This window comes from Podarcis erhardii, assembly GCF_964252035.2.
Source record: "Podarcis erhardii genome assembly, chromosome: 4".
In the NCBI taxonomy this organism is placed as follows: Eukaryota; Metazoa; Chordata; class Lepidosauria; order Squamata; family Lacertidae; genus Podarcis; species Podarcis erhardii.
Window position 1 is genome coordinate 81,629,297 of NC_138508.1, and position 21,758 is coordinate 81,651,054.

The 21,758-nt window shown below is 42.6% G+C and overlaps 1 long non-coding RNA gene across 3 annotated transcripts in view; it reads left to right on the forward strand.

The window, feature by feature from the left end:
* Window positions 1–21,758, forward strand: part of LOC309339879 — a 227,136-nt gene that overhangs the window by 180,133 nt on the left and 25,245 nt on the right. Inside the window, exon 4 of one of the 3 annotated variants that reach the window (XR_014155601.1) lies at window positions 9,865–10,179. The exons of the other annotated variants lie outside the window; for them this stretch is intronic. This is a non-coding gene — a long non-coding RNA (uncharacterized lncRNA). Of the gene's footprint in view, window positions 1–9,864; window positions 10,180–21,758 lie in introns of those variants that run through there. 3 annotated transcript variants of the gene reach the window in all.

A 21,758-nucleotide genomic window follows, 5' to 3' on the forward strand; every position in this document is an offset into this window, starting at 1 on the left:
TGACCCTCTAGAATTGAGGACAAAACCTTACCCCTCCCCGTTTTTGGGGAGAAAGTATGATTCTCTTCTCTGGCCCAGGAAATCAGCAATAGTCCAGGTTCTTTAATGAGCATGAACAACAACAACCAAACAACTCAGCTAAATTTCCAACATTTAGTTCAAAACGCATGAAACCAAACCAGAAAAACCAAACATTTTTTGTAAAAAAAAAAAAACAAGCATAGATTAACTTTGTTTGATTAAAGTTATTCTGTGCAAAAAGTGGTCTTGAAAACTCCTCCACCTGAACCCTAAATAATAGTTTATTCAATATTATGACATTCAATGTGACTTGCTTCCAAGAGCAGTTTTGAGTAGGATCAGAATGCTACTACACTATGTAGAGAAGACTGGAAGCCCAAGTCTAAGTGATGTGTCCTTGGCCATTCCTCACATGCAGGGGTGCCCACTTGAATAAAATTTGGGGGTGGGGCAGGTAAGCCCCACCCCACATAATGGATCACAAGATGCAACACATAGGCACCATTTGAATGGCAATAACTATCAACCTGGTGGCAGCCCCCTCAAATATATTTTTTGGGGGTGGGAAGGGACCTCAGCCCCTAGGAGTTGGCTCCTATGCTCACATCACACAGAGGTGAACCCAGGTTTGCTAATTCAGCAAGGATCTGCACCAGCACCATGGTTCCCTGTCTTCTAGTTGCATGACGCATAGATGTGCAAACTGTGTCACATTTGCACCTCACTTTTAAAAAGTGTGCATTTAAGCATCTTTAGATGTGCATCTAAGCCCAATGAGTGAAGCAGCCTGCACAGTTGATTTGACCACAAGTGAATGGGAAATGACACCATGGCTTTTGTCCATCTGCATCTGAGATTATTGTTTTTCTTGGGGAGATGGCAAAGCCATCTAACAGCATATTACATATCCCTTACACACACACACACACACACACACACACACACACACACACACACTTGGGTGGGTATAACTGGACCTTTTATCCTTAATGAATCAATGTTCTCATAACAAATTAGTCCTCCTTCATAGGATATTTGTGGAGAGATTTGAATGCCTTTCGCCTGTGAGCCTGACTCCTTATCTTTCTGTACACTGGAATTAAGCCGCTTTAATCGTCAGATTTGAAATGGATTTGGCCTGAGCTATGCAATTTTGATCAACCTTGGCAGTTTTATGAAGTCTGGCAATGAAGTCCATTGACAGCCTGACTCCCTCACAATTGCCTGAGAGTATAGATCTGAGGCTTCTGTAACTGCAGTGTCATCAGGAAAAGAAATAAATAAAAGGCAACTCAAGTCCCCCGGGGTTGTTGCATTTAAAGCAGTGCCATTGGAAGCAATGCAGACAATGAACCTAAAGGGAAGCTGTAAAATAAAATTACAATGAAGCCCATTGGGGACATTGTGATTTAAGGGAAGGATTCATGTTTCTGTCTGCAGAAAGATGGCAGATGTCAAAACCTCGATTTGGACCTTAATAAATACTATTTGCTCCCATGCCTCTGATGGAACTGCTCTGGTTTACACCAAATAAGAAAGCCAAGGACACAGCACAGATAACGGCATTGGAAATGGAGAAGGAAGAGCCAACAAGATTCAGCTAAAGGTTGCAATGCTAAAAACACCTGCTGGTCCTTGAGAAAGTCCAACTCAGCTCAGCAGGACTTGCCTCTGAATAAGTATTACCTGTTACATTGTAAGACACACTTGAAGCAAGCAAACAAGCTAGTCACCACAAACTTTAGCTTGAATTTGGGCCTTCTTCTCTCCTTGCATAGCAGAAAATCCTACTCAGAGCAGACCCACTGAAATCAGATGGGTTTCAATAGGTCTGCTTTGAGTGTGATTAATGTTGGCTAACCCTACTCAGAGCAGACCCACTGAAATCAGATGGGTTTCAATAGGTCTGCTTTGAGTGTGATTAATGTTGGCTATCACCCATTGTAGTTAACCTGTTGAAAATAATGGGCATGGCTAACTTAGGTCCCTTCATTTCAGTGGGTCTACTCAGAGTGGGACTTAGTTGCAAAGCGATAAGAGAAGAGAAGAGAAGAGAAGAGAAGAGAAGAGAAGAGAAGACCAACAGGAGAAAACATTAGAATGCTTCTCCCTTAGAAATAAACCCCTCTTTATTGAACACACCACTCCTTCCTAGTCACACTTTAGTGGATTTTGATACACTCTTTGTTCTTCAGGGGTTAAACAACATTAGGTTATATATCTATGCATCTATATCTGCCATATTGAAGGGGTGATAAAAACTGGTATAATGTATAAAAGGCCTGAGATAACAGAACAAGTTTTAACTAGTCAACAAAATATCAGCACTGTGGGTGCCAGCCAGATATAAAGAGGGAGACAGTTGCACAAAGTGGGGGTCACTACAGAGGAAGCCCATTTCTAAGTGGTTGTAAGATACTACTACTACTACTACTACTACTACTAATACCTTTATTGTCGATGTACAACTTGTGTACAATGAAATTAACTGAGCCTCCCCCCCCCGAACACTCAGTCTCATTGCACTCCGTGTGCTTGTCATGTCACACAACACACCATCCCCGAAAGTCAGTTGCAATATATTAATTTCCGTTCAGCAGCCTAACAGCCCACGGATAGAAACTGTTTTTTAGCCTATTGGTACGACTGAAATATTCAAAGATGAATATTTGCAAGATGCAGTGTGTCCAAGGTGACATTGGTTGATGGTAGTGAGTGGATAGATCCGTACAGGGGGAGTCATTCTTTTACATAACCCGTTCCCAAGCTGAGTCGAGTCTCATAAGTCACCAGCAGTCCCATCAGCAGTAACAAATTGGCAGCCCATGCAATTCTTTCAGCAGCCCAGATAAAAATATCTCGTAAAGCTTCAAAAAAATATCCAGTCTACCTATGCTTAGGTGATACTTTTTTGGGGGGCGGAGTTATATAGCAGCTGGACAACTTCTAAGACTGACTGTCTTGCTTTTCAGTCTTAGCTTCAGATATGAGGATAAAGCACATTGTCTGAAGGGAAGGTTGGGGGAGCTTATAGCTTTCCAGATGCTGTCAGGCTTTATTTCACCTGGGTCAAAGACCCAGCTTGGCACACACACCCATGCGCATTTGTGTACACACACACACACACACAGGTGGGGGGGGTAGGCTGGGAGCTTCAATGGCGCCCCTCTGCAGCCAACCCCCCCCCCCAGCTTGCTCCCTGTAGTTACAGCACTGGTTGTTGAGCTCCATTTTCCGTCAGGTCTAGCATGTCCAATGGTCAGGGATGGTGGAAGTTGTAGCCCAACGGCAATGTGTGTAGGACCTGACCTGTTTATTCTGATTCTGGTGTCAAGGTTTCAACCCTGCAAATCTTTAAAAACGTATCGGTGAGCGACAACACTGTCTCAGCTCTTACCAGTTATGCTTACTGATTATGACTGTTTGAACAACAGTTTGTTTTAAAAGCATCGTGTTTCACTCCATGAAACCCTGCGGGTCTTTTCTGTGTCTTCTCAAGCCACTATGTACAAATGACTACCCTTGAACTCCATGCATTTCCCTTGTTACATCAGGTGGGGAGTCCTTGCCACGTCAGAGGGAAGCACCCTCTTCTGATCCTTATTGGTACATCTACAGTGTTTCCCAGGGCAATGACACTGTTGGCCCAGGAGACAATAAGCACTCATGATGCGTTTCTTCCTAACAGAATGAATCATTTCTCTGGGCTTCTGTGTTCTGCTCCCAGCTCTGCCACTGATTAACCCAACATTACAGCCTATTTATGTTATATGAAGTCTACAAATCAATTAATGGAATTGTTGGATTTGTTCCAGTCAAACGCTTTGAAAAATTTATAGTAGTATGAGGAGGCGACAATAGCTTGGAATGAATAGTTTCAAGGACCTTGGGGATTTAGGCACATTTCAGAAGGGCTGTGCATGTTCTACCCTTGCACATCTCTGTTTTCTGTCTTCCTTCTCCCTTCCTTAATCCTGCAAAGGGTGGTCTCTGCTGATGCTATCTGTATGAGGCAAGACAGGAGGACCAAGTTGCATTACATGCTACTTCCAATTTTTTTCATTCTAAACAGATTACTACTTTTATATCAGGTAACATTTGCAACCACGTATTCCTCATTTCTCAATTCATTCCCCCACCCCCTCAATATTTGATTCCCCCTGAAACTGAGAAAACAGATATATGAGAACTATCTTGGCACAAGCCTACATTACCTGATAAAAAAAAGCTCTAAACAGACAATTTTTTACAGTCTGTCTTAACCCCTTGGGATGCCCTGTGGAGCTTAGAATAAAACATTTGCATTGTTTTAAAATGTGTTTTAAAAAAACAGTAATTGTGAATGCTTACTGGTGTTGTAGCACTAGAAGGCACTTAACATGATGAAACTGCCCCTATGTGAACACAGGCTCTTATTTTATGAAGAACTAAGAGTATAGTTTATACAGAAATGAAATAAGACCTCTTTTGAATAAAACAATCTGCATAAATGCTTAAAGAAAGCCTATAATTATGATAAAAATGTTGCTCAAAGTTAAAATTATGAAGCAATCAAGATTTATAAACAGTCTCTCATCAACTTTTAATCATACTTCTGTTTTTATATACGAACTGTATATGGAACAACATATAACAATATATCTGTTGGAGCATTTACTTTTGATGCCAAAGTCAGTGGATTTTCCTAGACGTGTTATCATATAAAGAAGCACATGCAAAGGGGGGTCATTTTCAGTCATTTCTCCCACTGCACATGGAGACAACACTGTGTCTCCCAGGAACAGCCTTGCATGCCTTGGAAATAAGTAGCAACTATTGACTTGGAAAGGCATCTGCAGCCTTGCACTTAATCCTAGTAATTTGGGCCCTGTCCTAAAAAAGGCATGAAATAAGGGAATGATATAACTCATAGGTTCTTTGGTGAAGGTAGTGGTGGTGGTGGTATTAGGATTTTTTTCCTGTTACAATCCTCTGGTAAAGGAGCTTTGATGATGACGATAATAATAATAATAATAATAATAATAATAATAATAATTTATTTATACCCCGCCCATCTGGCTGGGTTTCTCCAGCTATGCTGGGTGGCTTCCAACAGAATATTAAAATACAATAGTCTATTAAACATTAAAAGCTTCCCTAAACAGGGCTGCCTTCAGATGTCTTCTAAAAGTCTGGTAGTTGTTGTTCTCTTTGACATCTGCTGGGAGGGCGTTCCACAGGATGGGTGCCACTACCGAAAAGGCCCTCTGCCTGGTTCCCTGTAACCTCACTTCTCGCAGTGAGGGAACTGCCAGAAGGCCCTCAGTGCTGGACCTCAGTGTTCGGGTAGAACAATGGGGGTGGAGATGCTCCTTCAGGTATACTGGACTGAGGCCGTTTAGGTCAGTACCAACACTTTGAATTGTGCTTGGAAATGTACTGGGAGCCAGTGTAGGTCTTTCAAGATTGGTGTTATGTGGTCTCGGCGGCCGCTCCCAGTCACCAGTCTAGCTGCTGCATTCTGGATTAGTTGTAGTTTCCGGGTCACCTTCAAAGGTAGCTCCACGTAGAGCACACTGCAGTAGTCCAAGTGAGAGATAACTAGAACATGCACCACTCTGGTGAGACAGTCTGCAGGCAGGTAGGGTCTCAGCTTACGTACCAGATGGAGCTGATAAACAGCTGCCCTGGACACAGAATTGACCTGCGCCTCCATGGACAGCTGTTAAGCACATTTGACTTCAGGAAAAATCCTTTATGTAACAAGCTCTGTCTCCAGGGTGAGACAGGCTTCCCTAACCTGGACCCTCCTAATGTCATCGGTCTACAACCCCAATCACACCCAGCAATCATGACCAATGGTCAGGAAGGATGGGAGTTGTAGTTCAACACCACCTGAAGACCCAAGCTTGGACAATACTTCTAAGCCCTTATCCTCTGTGGTCTTCCTGAACTTCAGTACTAAACCTACTTCACATTACCATATAATACACACATGCACAGAGTCTGCCGTCATTTCCGCATCTCACTCATCCACATTGCCAATGATTTGGGGAGAAGGAACATAGGTAATCTGAAGATGCATTGTATATCTTTATGTAGTTCGACCTACAGAGAGTATGGTGAATTTGTGGACATTAATGCGTTTTGCATCAATGGCATAAAAACTGCTAGTGTATAAAAGGCCATGACTTCTGAATGGCAAGGTTTCAGACGGCAATTGTGATTCGATTTATATTTAAACATAAATTATTATCTTGACTTTGAACCCTCCTCTCACATTCATCAATATACAAACACTTTATATTGTTACATTGGTAACATAAGAGGTAAAATGACTATTACTCGTACTTACTCTAAGCACAACCACAAGGGCTCCTGATTAGGCATTTAGCTATGCAATGTTGAATGTTATCTATTAACTCTGTTCTATCCTGTTTCTCCTTTGTTTTTGTTTTCATTTAAACCAATTCATGAACCAAGAACTCACACACTGACCACTAATAATGAGCCATATGTTGTAGATATCACTGCAAATTGACTATGCTATTTTTGTGATATACAAATGATATGAGAAGACTTGGTCTAATTACTCGTTTCATTTATTATTCCTATAATCCTTGTATATAAAATCCAATAAAAAGTTATTAAGAAAAACAAGTTTGCCAATCAGATGGTTTGAAAAATATATGGTTGTTCGCTGATGCAGAGAGGTTTACATGCCAACAACCACCTAATTTTCAAGTCACCTGGCTGACCTTTTGGAAAAATTCTGAAACAAATAAAGAAATCTATCTCTAGGTGAATCATCTAAAGAGAAATTCAGGATATGGTGCACAAAGTCTTTGATCTGCCCTTCTCCACCTACAGAGATGGCCATTTGTTGGTCTGCTTACAATTTACTAGACAGATATTCTGTGGGTATAGTCTGAAACCTAGGCTGAGTAAGCACACATGAAAAAGATAGAAATTTGAATCTCCACAAACATTTTCTGAGTATTAAACTGCCACTTCTCTCACATGCTTTTACTACGCCCATGGGTACAGGACATGGGGAGGAAAGGGGCAGGAAGTGAAGTGACAGGCAGCCTTTCATGTGAACAACTCTAAATCCTTACCTTGTATGGAGTGAGGCATTACTTATTTTTATTTTTGGACTGCTCTTTTGTGCAAGCATGGTTGATCACAGAAGGTGGATGTACACATGTAAACAAATACCCATGGACCTCAGGTTTCCTGGCTTGGAGCAACACACACACACACACACACACACACACACACGGCTGCTGTTTTGTGCAAATCTGGTAGATTTGCACAAAAAAACCTTGTATTTTTTAAAAACAGAATTGAATGTGTGTGCTTACAGGTAAACAGATACCAGGGTGCAAGCCCATAATGACCTCAGGCAAGGCCAGCCCACCCATGTAGGGGTGTGAAGTAGCTGTCTCAGGCAGCAGCAACCCCCGAGGCAGCCCCCTCATGGGCACCCCCTGCCATGCCCCCACCTCTGCCAGCAAGCGATGCCAGGATAGGTGCTGATTTCCTGCAAGATCTTGCACGATCTCAACAAAGTCTTGCAAGATGTCAAAGGAGAGCAAAAGATCTCATGAGATTTGGGTGAGGTCTTGCAAACCCTCTCAGGGAACTGGCGCCAATGCCAGCACTACTTCTCCACAAGCAGCGGCGGTGGCACAGCTGGCGGTACAGCTGCAGTGCCAACAGCAGGTGGCGCAGTGGTGGTGTCCCACGGGTGGTGGTGGCGGCGGTGTGGCAGAGCAGAATGGCACCTCCTGTTTTGCCTCAAGTGGCAAAATGGGACGTACCACTCCTGACCTCAGGATTCCAGCACTTACAGCTGTCAGTTCTGAGGGAAGGCAGGCAAGGACCCACAGCCCAGGTGGGGCTGGCTAGCTCAGGGAGGAGATGTGTGATTCTTAAGCTGGAGTAGGCTCAAGACAGGTGAGGGTGAGGGTTTCATGCCTCATCAAGCCCAAAAGATATAAAAGGAAAGGCGTCCTGGCCAGACTGGCCAGACAGATGATTTGGACTCAGGTAATTGAGTACTTTCAATGCTTGTGGATCTGGGGGAGGGCAGCTGTGCCCCCCCCCCCATGGCTACATCCATGTTTAACACTAACATTTTCCAGATTGGTCAGTTGCTTTGGTTTACTTTTTATTCACAGTAAGCAAACTAGTAGAACCTTTAAGTTGCCATAACTGTATGCAGGGATGAAAGCAAAACTGAAAATTGTTATATATATATATATATATATGTGTGTGTGTGTGTGTGTGTGTATAAAGGGAGGCATTTGCAAAGATCTAACGTGAGCTAGAATAACCCAAAGACCCACCTAAAAGTTTAATTGCAATCTTCACTCCCCAAACTGAAGTTGGGTTGAAAGAAGTTTGTAGCTTTTTAGCAAAGTAAAATGTGTGTCGTTCTCATTCTCCTTATGACAAGCATCATAACAAAGAGACAATTTAAATGTAAATTCAAATTCAAACTCCTTAAATCCTGCCTATCAACAGAGGGCTTGGCATTAAAAAGTATCTTTGACCCTCTAGTTTAACGAGATCTATTGCTTCAAATATCCAACATTAGTAATGCTCTGGGTAAACCCATTGAAATCAATTGACCTAAAACCTTTAATTTAAATGAGTCTCCTCTGAGTATGACTTAGTTGGCTATCACCCATAGTGATTCCAATGGCAATTTTAATTTAGTTTTCCACATCTTCCCTTCAGAACGCATCTCAGGGAAATGAATATGTTTAGCCTGAGATGTGACAATAGAAGATGCAGAACTTCACCTTAGCAAGGGTTCTGCAAAGCCAGTTTTCAGCTTTAGAATGTGATAGCAAAGTCAAAATAAAGGCCTCTTAAGAGTGCTTTGAATACAAGGAGAGAGCAACCAATCCCTACTTATCTACGATTAGGGTGAGGAGCTGATTTTTCAGGGTAGCCTTGTACTCCATCACTTCTTAGTTAAGAAAATAAATCATTGCTGATGCCAATGATTGCTTATGAGAGGTGTAGAAAGTCAGCATTTCCCATACAATCCTCTGCCTAACATACGTATAGGTTGGCTTAGTGTTAAGCAGGGAATATAACTGTTAGGCATTTGCCATTTTAGACTGCCCCAAAGGTTTAATATCTATATGAAGCCACTTCTTTACATCTACAGGCATGAAGGGGATGTGCTGGACTGGTGTCTTGCCTTAGTAATGGAGTGGATGAGAGCCAATAAACTGAAGCTCAATCCTGATAAGACAGAGGCACTATTAGTGATTGGTTCCCTAGACCAGATAGGTGGAAGATTGCCTGCTCTTGAGAGGGTTACACTCCCTCCAAAGGATGGTAACCAACCACAGAAAGACCAGGCCTGTTCTTGTGCCTTTAATGGCGTCATGGACTGGCAGGACAATGGGGAGGAAGAAGGGGAGGAAGAGGATGCTGGAGAGGGGTGTAGCCAGGACTTTAGATTATTGTGGACTTTAGGAAATGTAAACTGAATATTCAGCCATTTATTATTGAGGGGAAGTGTGTGGAACAGGCCTTGGTGTTTTGATTTCTGGGAATGGAGTTGAGAGATTACCTAAGCTGGGGAGAAAACAGCAAAGACCTGATGAAGAGAGCACAGCAGAGGTTATATTTTCTGAGAATCCTCCAGAAAAAGAACCTCTCAAAGGACCTGTTGATGGTATTTTACCATTGTACTGTAGGGAGTATATTAACTTATGGTCTGTGTGTGCGGTTTGGGAGCTGCACGGTCAGGGGAAAACCAATGCTGTCCAGGGTTGTAAAGACTGCGGAGAGAATAATTGGGTGCACTCTTCCCACCTTGGATCAAATCTATGCTTCCAGGTGCCATAAGAAAGCTGCAGAGATAGTGCAGGACAGTGCGTACCCCGGAAATGATCTCTTTCAGATTCTGCCTTCTGGAAGAAGGTACAGGGTTATAAAGACTAGAAACAGTTTTTATTCAAATGTGATTTTGGTTTTAAATGCAGTGTAAGGTAGTCTCTACGGGAGTATATTGCATTTAATTATGGGGTATCAGAGTTTTTATGGGCTAACCAGGCTGGGATAGCAGGCTTGTTGGTTTTTGAATGTCTGGTGTAGATTTTTCAATTTCGTTGTTCTGTATGGGACAATGACAATAAAGATTATCGTATCGTATCAACTGGGACACATTGGGGCAAATGGGATGGGGAAGGAAGTATTCACAGGGTGAAGAAGAATGGTGAAGGGATGGGTGTCAATGCAAAGCAATCCAGTGCAGCAGGAACCAGAGACAGAAGGGCCCCTGTCTCTATGATCACTGTGGGCTCTGAGGCATAGGGAGCAGTGGGAGGGGCATTCTAGGAGGCTGAGGCAGGCAAGGGCCCACAGCTCAGCTCCTTAGCTGGCCAGGTGGGACTTGCTTGCTCTCTGGGAGAAGGTATGTGATTCCTCAGCTGGAGTAGGTTTGGAACAGGTGGGGGTCACATGCCTCATCAAGTCCAGATGCTGCAATCAGCATGTAAAGTACACAAAGGAAGCAGAGCTGAGGTGCTGTGTCTGCTCAACTGCCCATGTTGATGGGCCTTGGCTTGGGTGCTCCTAAAAAACCTCTATGGGACTGCTTTGAGTTTGACTCTGGACTGTATCCTGACTGCTGGACTTCAGGCTTGGATTGACCCTGGACTGCATTTCCTGACCTTTGGACTTTGCTTGCGTGGATTGACTTTGGGCTTGACTTGCTGCCAGGTAGGCCAGGGGTTCAGGACACAAGGGGGAGGTGAAGCTTTCACTGCCTAGAGACAAATGTCACCACCTGCTAATGTCTGCACATCAAGTTGCTGTAATTTGTGATTCAATTATTTAGCTTTTGGTTGGGAGGGGAGGGGAAATCATGTCACTTGGCAATGAGGAAGTTTAATAGCCTCCTTACTTCAGCGTCTTCTCAATCATTACCAGGAATTCCTTGCAACATACTTTCCTTCCCAAGCCTAATTTATTGTGGGGTAGGGGACATGAGGGAATGTTAAGCGTGTACAGTTGTGGTGCATGTGTGCATAGTTGCAGGGTACATGTGGCTTGCAAATAGTCCATGGGCCCAGAAAGTTTGGTGACCTCTGCTTTGAGCTATTGATAAGCCAAGCTATATGTGTTAAGTAAGCCATTTCCATCTTTCCATGTAAGTCCTTTCCCCCCTAAACTCTGCTGATGTATACTCTGCTGACTTTATTTAACCCCCTGCATAGTGTGGGTTTAGCTACACTTGCTTAACAATAATGGCCAGATTGCCACCTTGCAGTTTGTCCACAGTAAGGGGCAGTGTGCAACACTTATTCTTGAAAACAAAGCAGAGTCAAAACTGCGGAGGACAGTTAATGAGCCAGGCCTCCTTTGCCCTCCCACCTTTCTCCTGTAATCAGCATCAGTAGTTTTCTCTGGCAAAGCTTAAAACACTGCAGGGCACAAGTTTCCCTCTTGCTCAAAACCTCCTCTGCTCCCACACAGTAACCTCAAGGTAGCTATTCTTATTTTTGTTTCTGCCTCTCTGATTTGCCGGGAATAAAAATGAATTCTACAGGGAAGAAATTAGTCAAAGGGTTTCTATGCTTAAAAAATAATTGAAAGTGAGCACCTGACCTGGCTCAGATGACCAGATGTGGAGGAGAGCAGAGCCCTCGTATCACATGTTGTCGTGCGGAAGGACAGATTTCTGCAGTTTCAGTCTTGCTCAGCCCTGTAACACAAGAGCCCCATCTTTATCTGGGTCTTTGGGGTGGGCCTCATTCCCTTGGGCAACCTTCTGGGAGCTGCTTGCTAGCAATGGGTATAAAGGTAAAGGTAAAGGGGACCCCTGACCATTAGGTCCAGTCGTGACCGACTCTGGGGTTGCGGCGCTCATCTTGCTTTACTGGCCGAGGGAACCGGCGTACAGCTTCCGGGTCATGTGGCCAGCATAAGCCACTTCTGGAGAACCAGAGCAGTGCACGGAAATGGCGTTTACCTTCCTGCTGGAGTGGTACCTATTTATCTGCTTGCACTTTGATGTGCTTTCGAACTGGTAGGTTGGCAGGAGCAGGGACTGAGCAACGGGAGCTCACCACGTCGCGGGGATTCGAACCGCTGACCTTCTGATCGGCAAGTCCTAGGCTCTGTGGTTTAACCCACAGCACCACCCGCATCCCAGCAATGGGTATAGCAAGAGACAAAAATAGTTGGAGCAACAAATGAGTCTCCTATCTCTGTACAGTAGGGCTGCATCCCTATCATCCCTGCATTCCCATCACCCCTGACCACTGGTCCTACTAGCTAGGGATGATGGGAGTTGTAGTCCAAAAACAGCTGGAGAGCCAAGTTTGGGAAACACTGCTTTAAAGCAAATTCAAAGCACCTTCCCTCCTCCCTCAAAGAATTCTGGGCACTGTAGTTGGTATGGGGTTACTTATGAATTCTAACTCGGAGGAGGAAACTGCAGTGCCCAGAATTCTTTGAGAGAGAGAATGTGCTTTAAGGTATGGTATGAACGTGGCCCCAGCTACATTCCAGCTACAAAAGCCAGAAGTTTCTTCTCCCTCTTTCCCTCTCTTTATCCAGGCAAGCAAGAGCCGTTACCACAATTCAAGGGCACATTCCAACCAGGGAAAACCACAAGGGGAGTGTGCAGAGCAGAACCAGTGAGGGTTGTGGCCTGGGGATGATGCTATGGGCCAGATAGTGCAACCTGTATTGGGTACCTGGGGTTTCCAGGCAATTCCCTCATGAAATTCCTTAGTGATCAAGAGCAGAGGCCTCCAGGAACCGTACTTGCTAACATTCGCTTGTCTGCACCATAATTAAAGTTGCAGGTATTGGCCTGTCCTCCCTTGCAGCTGACATTCCAGATGACTATTAAGGATATAAGCAGCACTAAAAAATAAATTCCTCCGTCATGGGATGAAAATGGAGTTAGATCAGATGTTGTTGTTGTTGTTGTTGTTGTTATTTTATACCCTGCCCATCTGACTGGGTTTCCCCAGCCACTCTGGGAGGCTCCCAACAGATGATGATGATGATGATAATAATAATAATAATAATAATAATAATAATAGTGATAAAAGATCAAACAAAAAAACTTCCCTAAACAGGGCTGCCTTCAGATATCTTCTAAAAGTCAGATAGTTGTTTTATTTCCTTGACATCTGATGGGAGGACGTTCCACAGGGTGGGCTACTGAGAAGGCCCTTTGCCTGGTTCCCTGTAACCTCACTTCTCACAGTGAGGGTACCGCTAGAAGGCCCTCGGAGCTGGACCTCAGTGACAGGGCTGAATGACAGGGGTGGAGGCACTCCTTCAGGTACACTGGACTGAGGCTGTTTAGGGCTTTAGAGGTCAGCACCAACACTTTGAATTGTGCTCGGAAACATATTGGGAGCCAATGTAGGTCTTTCATGACAGGTGTTATATGGTCTCAGCGGCCACTCCCAGTCATCAGTCTAGCTGCCGCATGTTAATTGTGTATGTGTAGCTTGTTGTGAGGAAAAAGATTTATTTTCACCCCCAACTAAGGGGAGGGGGAGTAACTGCTTTATTGACTTGGGAGAAGAGACCAGTGAGACCATTTCAGGGATCAGGATGGGAGGCAGAATATTTCCAGTTGCAAAGGCCCTCTCTTGGATAAATTCGAGATTAAGCTGCAAATCAGGAGTAATTAACTATGATAAGAAATTTAGGAGAGTTCGGGATCTACTTGAAATATAACTGGATGGGAAAAATGTGTTTGCTGCCCTGGTATGCTTTGAGAAGAAACATGAGATATAAATGTAACAAATTAATTGAAAGTAAATTGTTTAAAAGCAAGGGAAAATATATATAATTACATGAAGCAAATTAAAGAGGAACAAAGGTTGGAATGTGGCGATCAAGTAGTTTATACGATATGGAGAAAAATGGAGAGTTGCTGGTGACCATGAAATGCATGTGGGAGAGAGATTTAAGATTTTCGTACCACATAATAGCTGGTGATGGGGGATATTTTAGAGCCAGAAGCAATGTGGTCTTAAATGGAAGGGACAATGGCTGCCGCTTTCACTCCCCCTGGATGGGACACCAGGATCGACAGTGCATACCTTCGGGGAAAATGTGTGGTGGTAGCACAATGAGTCTGCTTTGGCCCATGCATTATTTGGTTAATTTCAAAGTATGTACATATGTATGTATTTATGTATGCATGTATGTATGTATGTGTGCACATAAAATCTGCAGCTGAACTGCAGCTTTGACTTTGATGAAGCAGCTGTGTCTGTATCTTTAGCTGATTAGGAGAAAATGAAAGTGCACAATTTTGCCTGCCTCATCTTCTGATCAGCAGCAGATCTAGAGGTAAAGAGGTTGTCTTTGGGTTGCAACCTGGCAACTCAACTTGGCCCTGTATGAGCTTGTACCAGGAATCATTGTGGGTGAGGCTGTTTGTCTAAGCAAGCGCCCCTTTTAAATAAATTGCCTCTCATGTTGACTTACGGAATCAAAATACTAGCTGTGGTTGGACACTTTGTGCCAACGCTGCAACTCTTTTCTAAGGTCATGGGTTTCGCACACCCACCATGCCCTGTGCTGTCCAAGTTAGAGGAAAGGTTCAAAGGGAACCCCTGACCATTAGGTCCAGTCGTGGCCGACTCTGGGGTTGTGGCGCTTATCTCGCTTTATTGGCCAAGGGAGCTGGCATACAGCTTCCGGGTCATGTGGCCAGCATGACTAAGCCACTTCTAGAGAACCAGAACAGCGCACGGAAACACCGTTTACCTTCCCGCTGGAGTGGTACCTATTTATCTACTTGCACTTTGACGTGCTTTCGAACTGCTAGGTTGGCAGGAGCAGGGACCGAGCAATGGGAGCTCACCCCGTCGCCGGGATTCGAACTGCCGACCTTCTGATTGGCAAGCCCTAGGCTCTGTGGTTTAACCCACAGCGCCACCCGCATCCCTTAAGGGAACAGGAAGGGCAATTAAAATACCTGATACTCTGGGACACCCTGCCCCACAGATTGTCCAGTAGTAGGTTGAGAGTGCTTGAGCATCAAGTTCATCTACTAATACAAATTCTCAGGTGCCGTTTAAGCAATGGCATCAGTGAAAGTCCAGGTCAAACTGTGCAGGTGCTGTAGCTGTTTAAATCTGGATAATGCTCTGTTCTTCGATATATAAATGCATCATAGACAAAACAAGCAGAAAGGAAAATATTCTCGATGGATTCTTCAGCAGCTCCTGAAAATGATTATTCAGAAAGCTGAATTTTTTACTTTTTTATAATTAGGGGATCTGATTCTTTTTAAATTTATCATACGTTTAAGTTAACATGTTATACACACATTTATACTGAAAACAATTTGCTGGATACGTAGCAAGAGGTGGTTGCGACTGGGCTTTTGGAGGTTTAATTAAATGTTAAACACCCGATGGCTTTTGAGACAGGCCTTTCAAACTGTTGTTTAAACCTAAGCAAATAAACTTGATTTTGACTTGACATTTACACTGGGACTTGAAGATTCCCCAGGAGAATGATCTGTGTCAATTCCGTTTCATGTTTCTTTTTGGGACCCTGAAGTCAATCTTGATTCTATTGACCCTTCTCTCAGGTCATTCACTCCCACTTGGATACGATTAGTGGGAATTCCTCAGGCTCCTGTGGGGTGTCTTTCAGCCTTACCGAGACAACCTTTGAGCAGGCACCCAGGGAAGAGTCTTTCATCATCTCAATCTTAGATGTGGCGAGTGGTTTAGTAAAGTGGTCAGATTCCAAATGTCATTTTCTTCGGCTGAGATACAACGATCTGCTCATAGGTATCACTTAAACTACATCTAACCCTGGCAAAACAGCAATGGCCAAATGAAAACTGAAACTCAAAACGGCAGGAAGATTACCTCTGTTCTACCAAATTGTGTTATCAGAAAGAAAGAAAAGAATACAAACATTTTAATTGTAAGGGAGCTCTTACCAGGTGTATTCCCCAAATCTATTCATTAGGGCGAAAATGATTTTTTTCTGGTGGATGTATGATGATAAGAACACTTATCACTTTCAAATATTCAAAGCATTTCACACTGATAGAGATTTTCTTGTGGTTCATTGTGAGCCTTATGAATACACTGGGAAGCTATTCCAGGGACAAAACTTCTCAGATATGTGTTCGTTCTCTCTCTCTCTCTCTCTCTCTCTCTCTCTCTCTCTCTCTCTCTCACACACACACACACACACACACACACACTTAATTTTCACTGTGTGCACCAGAAAAACAAAACAATATAACATGTGAGTGTTTTATTGAGAGCACATGCTATTAAAATGAACTGAATGTATTGGAAAATGGTTACTTTATCTCTTATTGCTGCTGTGCTAGAAAGTTGTTAAGGGCTTGAGAACGCTAACTTGGAATAAATAATTTCTAGGCTTGTTGAATATATATAAATATTTTTGTCTATTAATGTATATGTAAATATATTTGAATATTATCTCACTCTAGGTGTATCTGAGATGTTGAAGGATATGCAAAATAGCATATTTTTATTGCACTGTTAGATTTATCTGAGTCATCTTTAATGTTTTCTTTTTCATTCCTTGTTGCAATAAGACACAATCTGAAAAAAAGTGAAAGACACTGAATTCACGGTCCCGTAAATCACAATTAATCAAGTCAAGGTTTTAGTTGATTAATCGACTGATTAAACCAATTCACAGATCAATCGTATGCAAGTTTACCTGGAAGAAAATTACATTGTGTTTAGTTCTCACAGAGAGATGCATAAGTAGAATTATGTAATTGTGCAAAAGCTTATCTACAAGCAAATCAAATTCTGTGTGGGCCAGGCCTGTAGAAAATACATGATACATAAGGCTGCATTCAGCTAACCTGGTGAGCTAGCAGAAGTCAGCACAAGGACTTCCACTAACACAGTGGGGCTTTCCCCTCTCTCCTCCCCCTGTGTCCCGCAAATCTGCTCTGGAGGGGTAGAAGAACCCCCAGAACAGCACACAGGGGAAGGCAGGGGATATAGTTTTGTCTGGCAAGCAGTCAGCTTGTGCTGACTGAATGATCATATTAGCACAATGTTAAATGCCACCTGTATTGACTAATGTACTATTTAATATTATATTGAACAATTATCAGTAATATATATAAAAAATCACTTTCCTTGCCATATACAGCAGGAATATATGTACTTGTTATTTTATGTCTATCCCTTCTGTTTTATTTTTCTATATTGTGATGCCTGGTGGTTTTAAGCAATGCATTTGAACTGATTGGCATAAAAGTGGGTTATCTCGCCCTACCTCTTTGTAAGGTTTATCCTGAGAAGTCTTTTGTTACTTTTATCTTTGGCAACTAGTTCAGGAGTTCCACAACTGTGGTCCGTGGACTTGCAAGCTCCACTGAGATGGTCCATGACATGCCTGTGGATTTGTGGTTGAAGATACACATCCTTTGCACTGAATATTCATATTGATCTTTGATTGCATTTTATTGTTTATTTTTTATGTTGTATTTCATTTGAATTCATGGAATTTAAATTGTGATGCGAGAAAATGCAATACGTTAGAAATAAAAGAAGCAATCAAAATGCAGTTAAAACCATACAGCATCCTGCACAGCACATTACAATTGCCAAAGCAGGCAGAATAAATATTAACTGGTTCAATATTATCAAAAAGTGGTCCATAGGGGAAAGAGTGTGGGAACCACCAAGATGGTTTTTAAGCTTTGCTTTTGAGACTTTTCTCCCTCCTCCTTTGAAACTGGTAAAAACCTTCCCTCCAGACTTCACTTTAATACTATTCAGCTTCAACTGCTTTGGGAGTCCCCTCTTGGCAAGCCAAATGCCTCTTTAGTGTGCTAATGAAACCTGCATGCTGCTTAGCTATTAAAAAGGGAGGGGACATAGCAGGAGGACTAGTCCTCCTTTGCAGCAAGGACATTCCCTTCTTTATCTGTGGACCTTGTATCACTGTATTGTTTTTCGCATTTGGACTGCAAAGGCTGCCCAAATGCATTGAATCCATTGTCTAGATAATTCCCTAGATTAGGGGTAGCCAACATAGTGCTCTCCAGATTTTGGACTACAATTCCCATGGTAATTGGCCTGGGGTAATGGGAGTAGTGATATATGGAAGTGAGAGCTGGACCAGAAAGAAGGCTGATCGCCGAAGAATTGATGCTTTTGAATTATGGTGCTGGAGGAGACTCTTGAGAGTCCCATGGACTGCAAGAAGATCAAACCTATCCATTCTGAAGGAAATCAGCCCTGAGTGCTCACTGGAAGGACAGATCCTGAAGCTGAGGCTCCAATACTTTGGCCACATCATGAGAAGAGAAGACTCTCTGGAAAAGACCCTGATGTTGGGAAAGATGGAGGGCACAAGGAGAAGGAGACGATGGAGGACGAGATGGTTGGATACTGTTCTTGAAGCTACCAGCATGAGATTGACCAAACTGTGGGAGGCAGTGGAAGACAGGAGTGCCTGGCGTGCTCTGGTCCATGGGGTCACAAAGAGTCGGACACGACTAAACGACTAAACAACAACAAGGGGAGTTGCAGTGAAATGACACTTAGGGGGCACCACATTTTCTAATTCTGCCATAGAGCCAGCTATTCCTGCCATAAACACACTTGAAGTCTCATAGTCCCCGCCTTGACTTTGAAGGACTTTTTACACCCCTCCCTTTAGTCCCTTAGAATGCCCAATGCTGCATGTTTCCTGAACAATAAGTATCTTAACATGCCTCCATTTATGTCATTGGTGATTTTGGCCAAGAGGCGTCCCAGAGAGCTGCATTCAGGGCAGGTGTGAATACAGTTCTTAGATTTGTCTTAATACAAATAAATTGCATGGTACTGTCAGGGCTGCTGCTGAGGTACTGCATAAATGTCTGAAGCAAATAACTATACTTACTATGATGAATCCCAGTCTTTGACCTTAATAACTACCTTTTGGCAGCTAATAAAGTTGCGGAGCTTTTATGTGGAAAATATAAACCAGGCATCCTAACATTTACACATGAATAAATGAATGTTGGTGAGTTCAGTACTTTTGCTTCAGCCTCCAGAAACTCAGCACACCAATGAATGGTCAGGGTATTACACAGCACTGAAAATTCACAGTGACAGATATAACTGGGCAACAGCTAAAGCTTTCATTTGATTTATCTTTCACGCTTTCTCAATTCCCCCAACTCCCAACATGCACATCAGTGACATATGAAGAAGACTTAGGCAGGAACTGGGTCCTTACAGGAGAAAGCAATCCCACCTCTTCTTCCCTTCTCCTTGATTCCATGTAAGAAAACAAATCATGATGTCATCACATGGAGATTCCCTATCTCCAAGACTGATTGGCAATGAAATGGAGCATGGGGGGGGGGGGAATCTGGATGATATTGTCATCATGTGGTACTTTGAAAATGCTGCACATTTCTCAGGGCAGTAGGGATGGTGGATTTGAGAAGAGATGTATGTTTGTCATTTTCAGCAGCCACTGCTGCCACCACATATACAGTGGTACCTCGGGTTACATACGCTTCAGGTTACATACGCTTCAGGTTACATACGCTTCAGGTTACAGACTCCACTAACCCAGAAATAGTGCTTCAGGTTAAGAACTTTGCTTCAAGATGAGAACAGAAATCGTGCTCCGGCGGCACAGCAGCAGCAGGAGGCCCCATTAACTAAAGTGGTACTTCAGGTTAAGAACAGTTTCAGGTTAAGAACAGACCTCCAGAATGAATTAAGTACTTAACCCGAGGTACCACTGTATTTCCTTATGCAATTCTGGCAAAAAGTTAGGGATGAGTTTCTTTCAGTTTTTCCATCTTAAATTCACTTCTTCACACTTACACATCAGCTTGAGTTGTTTTTAAAGTCCTCATGAGAGTTCATCACCATTTTAGAGCAATTTCTTCCTAATACACACACATTTATTTTTGCAAAGCACTTCCGTTTAATATAATTCAATTTTGTACATTTTCTCCACCAACATATGCAGTTTTAATGTACACTTTATCCCTAATATGTGCATGTTTGCACACCTTACTTGACTGCGTTGCAATATTTGGAGAAGTGTCAATTTCAACGATGCCTACGTTTCAGTTCAGATGTTGTTTCGAAAAGTGTGGTTTTGGTCGCTTTGCACTAGGGAGAAATTGAATTCAGTTCCCATTTAAAGGCAAACCTACCAAATTCATTCCACATTTTCTGAAACAACATATGAATGGAAATGCAGGCATCCTTAAAATTCACACTTCTCCAGATATTGCAGTGCAGCCAAGTAATATGTACTTAAGGCTTGCATCCTATTTGCACTCACTTCTAGTCAGTCCCATTGAACTTCAGATTAAGCACACATAGGATTGGGCTATTAATCTAAGAACAGGGAAAGAGAGGACATCACAATTTGCTCGGGTCACAAACCCACGTCAGACTAATCAGTTGCTTTGATAATGCCTAAAATGTTAGCTATCTTTTATAAGTAGTGGCACAGAATGCTTTATTGTACAAAGTGCTTAAATTCTTTTGTCCTCCCAACAATCTGGTGGGCAAGCTCACAATTATCCCTATTTTTGAGATGCCCAAGGCTACTCATCAAAACTATTTTACAGATGAAGAACTAAGGCTTAGATACAGACTCTGGCATGGGGGTGGGGGGGGTAGGGGAATGTTGTTAGGAGAAACTACATTGGCTTCCAGTTTGCTTCCAGGTACAGTTCAAAGTAGTAGCTATGACCTTTAGGATCATAAAAAATATTTTAGGACTGGAATGCCTGAAGAACTGCTTGCTTCCATATGAGCCTACCATTAAAGCTTCTGGAGAGGTTCTGTTGTGTGTGTCCTACCACTTTCAGAGCTGTTTTGGCAGTAAGAAGAGGGCTTTTTCAGTGGCTTCCTCTGGACGGTGGAATTCTCTCACGAGAAAGACTCACTTTGCCCCGTCCTAGTTGGCTGTCTGTCACTGGGTGAAAACCTTTTGGATTAAATAGGTCATTGGCAAGGAAGATTGTTTCATCTCCCCACTACTGTCTATTGTATTTTTCCTCCTCATTTGTCATGTTTTAATGCTATCAATTCATTGCTTGTGTTTTTTTAAACATAATGTTTCCCTGCCTTATTTTTTGGGGGGTATCTTATTGTTGTTAACCGCCTTGGGAATGATTGATAGAAGCATGGACTATTTGTAACAACCACAATTAATAATAATACTTAATTAATTTAAGCATCAACAATTCTTGTAACAATCTAGTATGACTGAACGGAAGTTCTCAAAGGCCCATTTTATGCATTGGCCTACTTTGGCTCATAGTTTACTTGAAGATTTTTTCCCCTGCCAATTCTCTCTCTCTCTCTCTCTCTCTCTCTCTCTCTCTCTCTCTCTCTCTCTCTGTGTGTGTGTGTGTGTGTGTGTGTGTGTTGGTTAAAGTGTTATTGGTTCACACTAATACTGCACCCAGGCCAAAATTCATCGATCAATCCAACAAAACACATTTTAGAGGATGCATACATTAGCACAGGCTATTACAGAATAAAAACTGGTCATTTCCAGTGTCAATTTCAATTATTGCTTTCTTAAGTCATAAGTATGCACTTGTGTCATCAGTCTAGAAACTATTAGTTAACTGTCCTGAACATTATATATATATATATATATATATACACACACATATACATACACACACACACACACACACACACACAAACCACATAACATCTAAAACTATTCATAAAAAAATTCCAGGGGGAAAA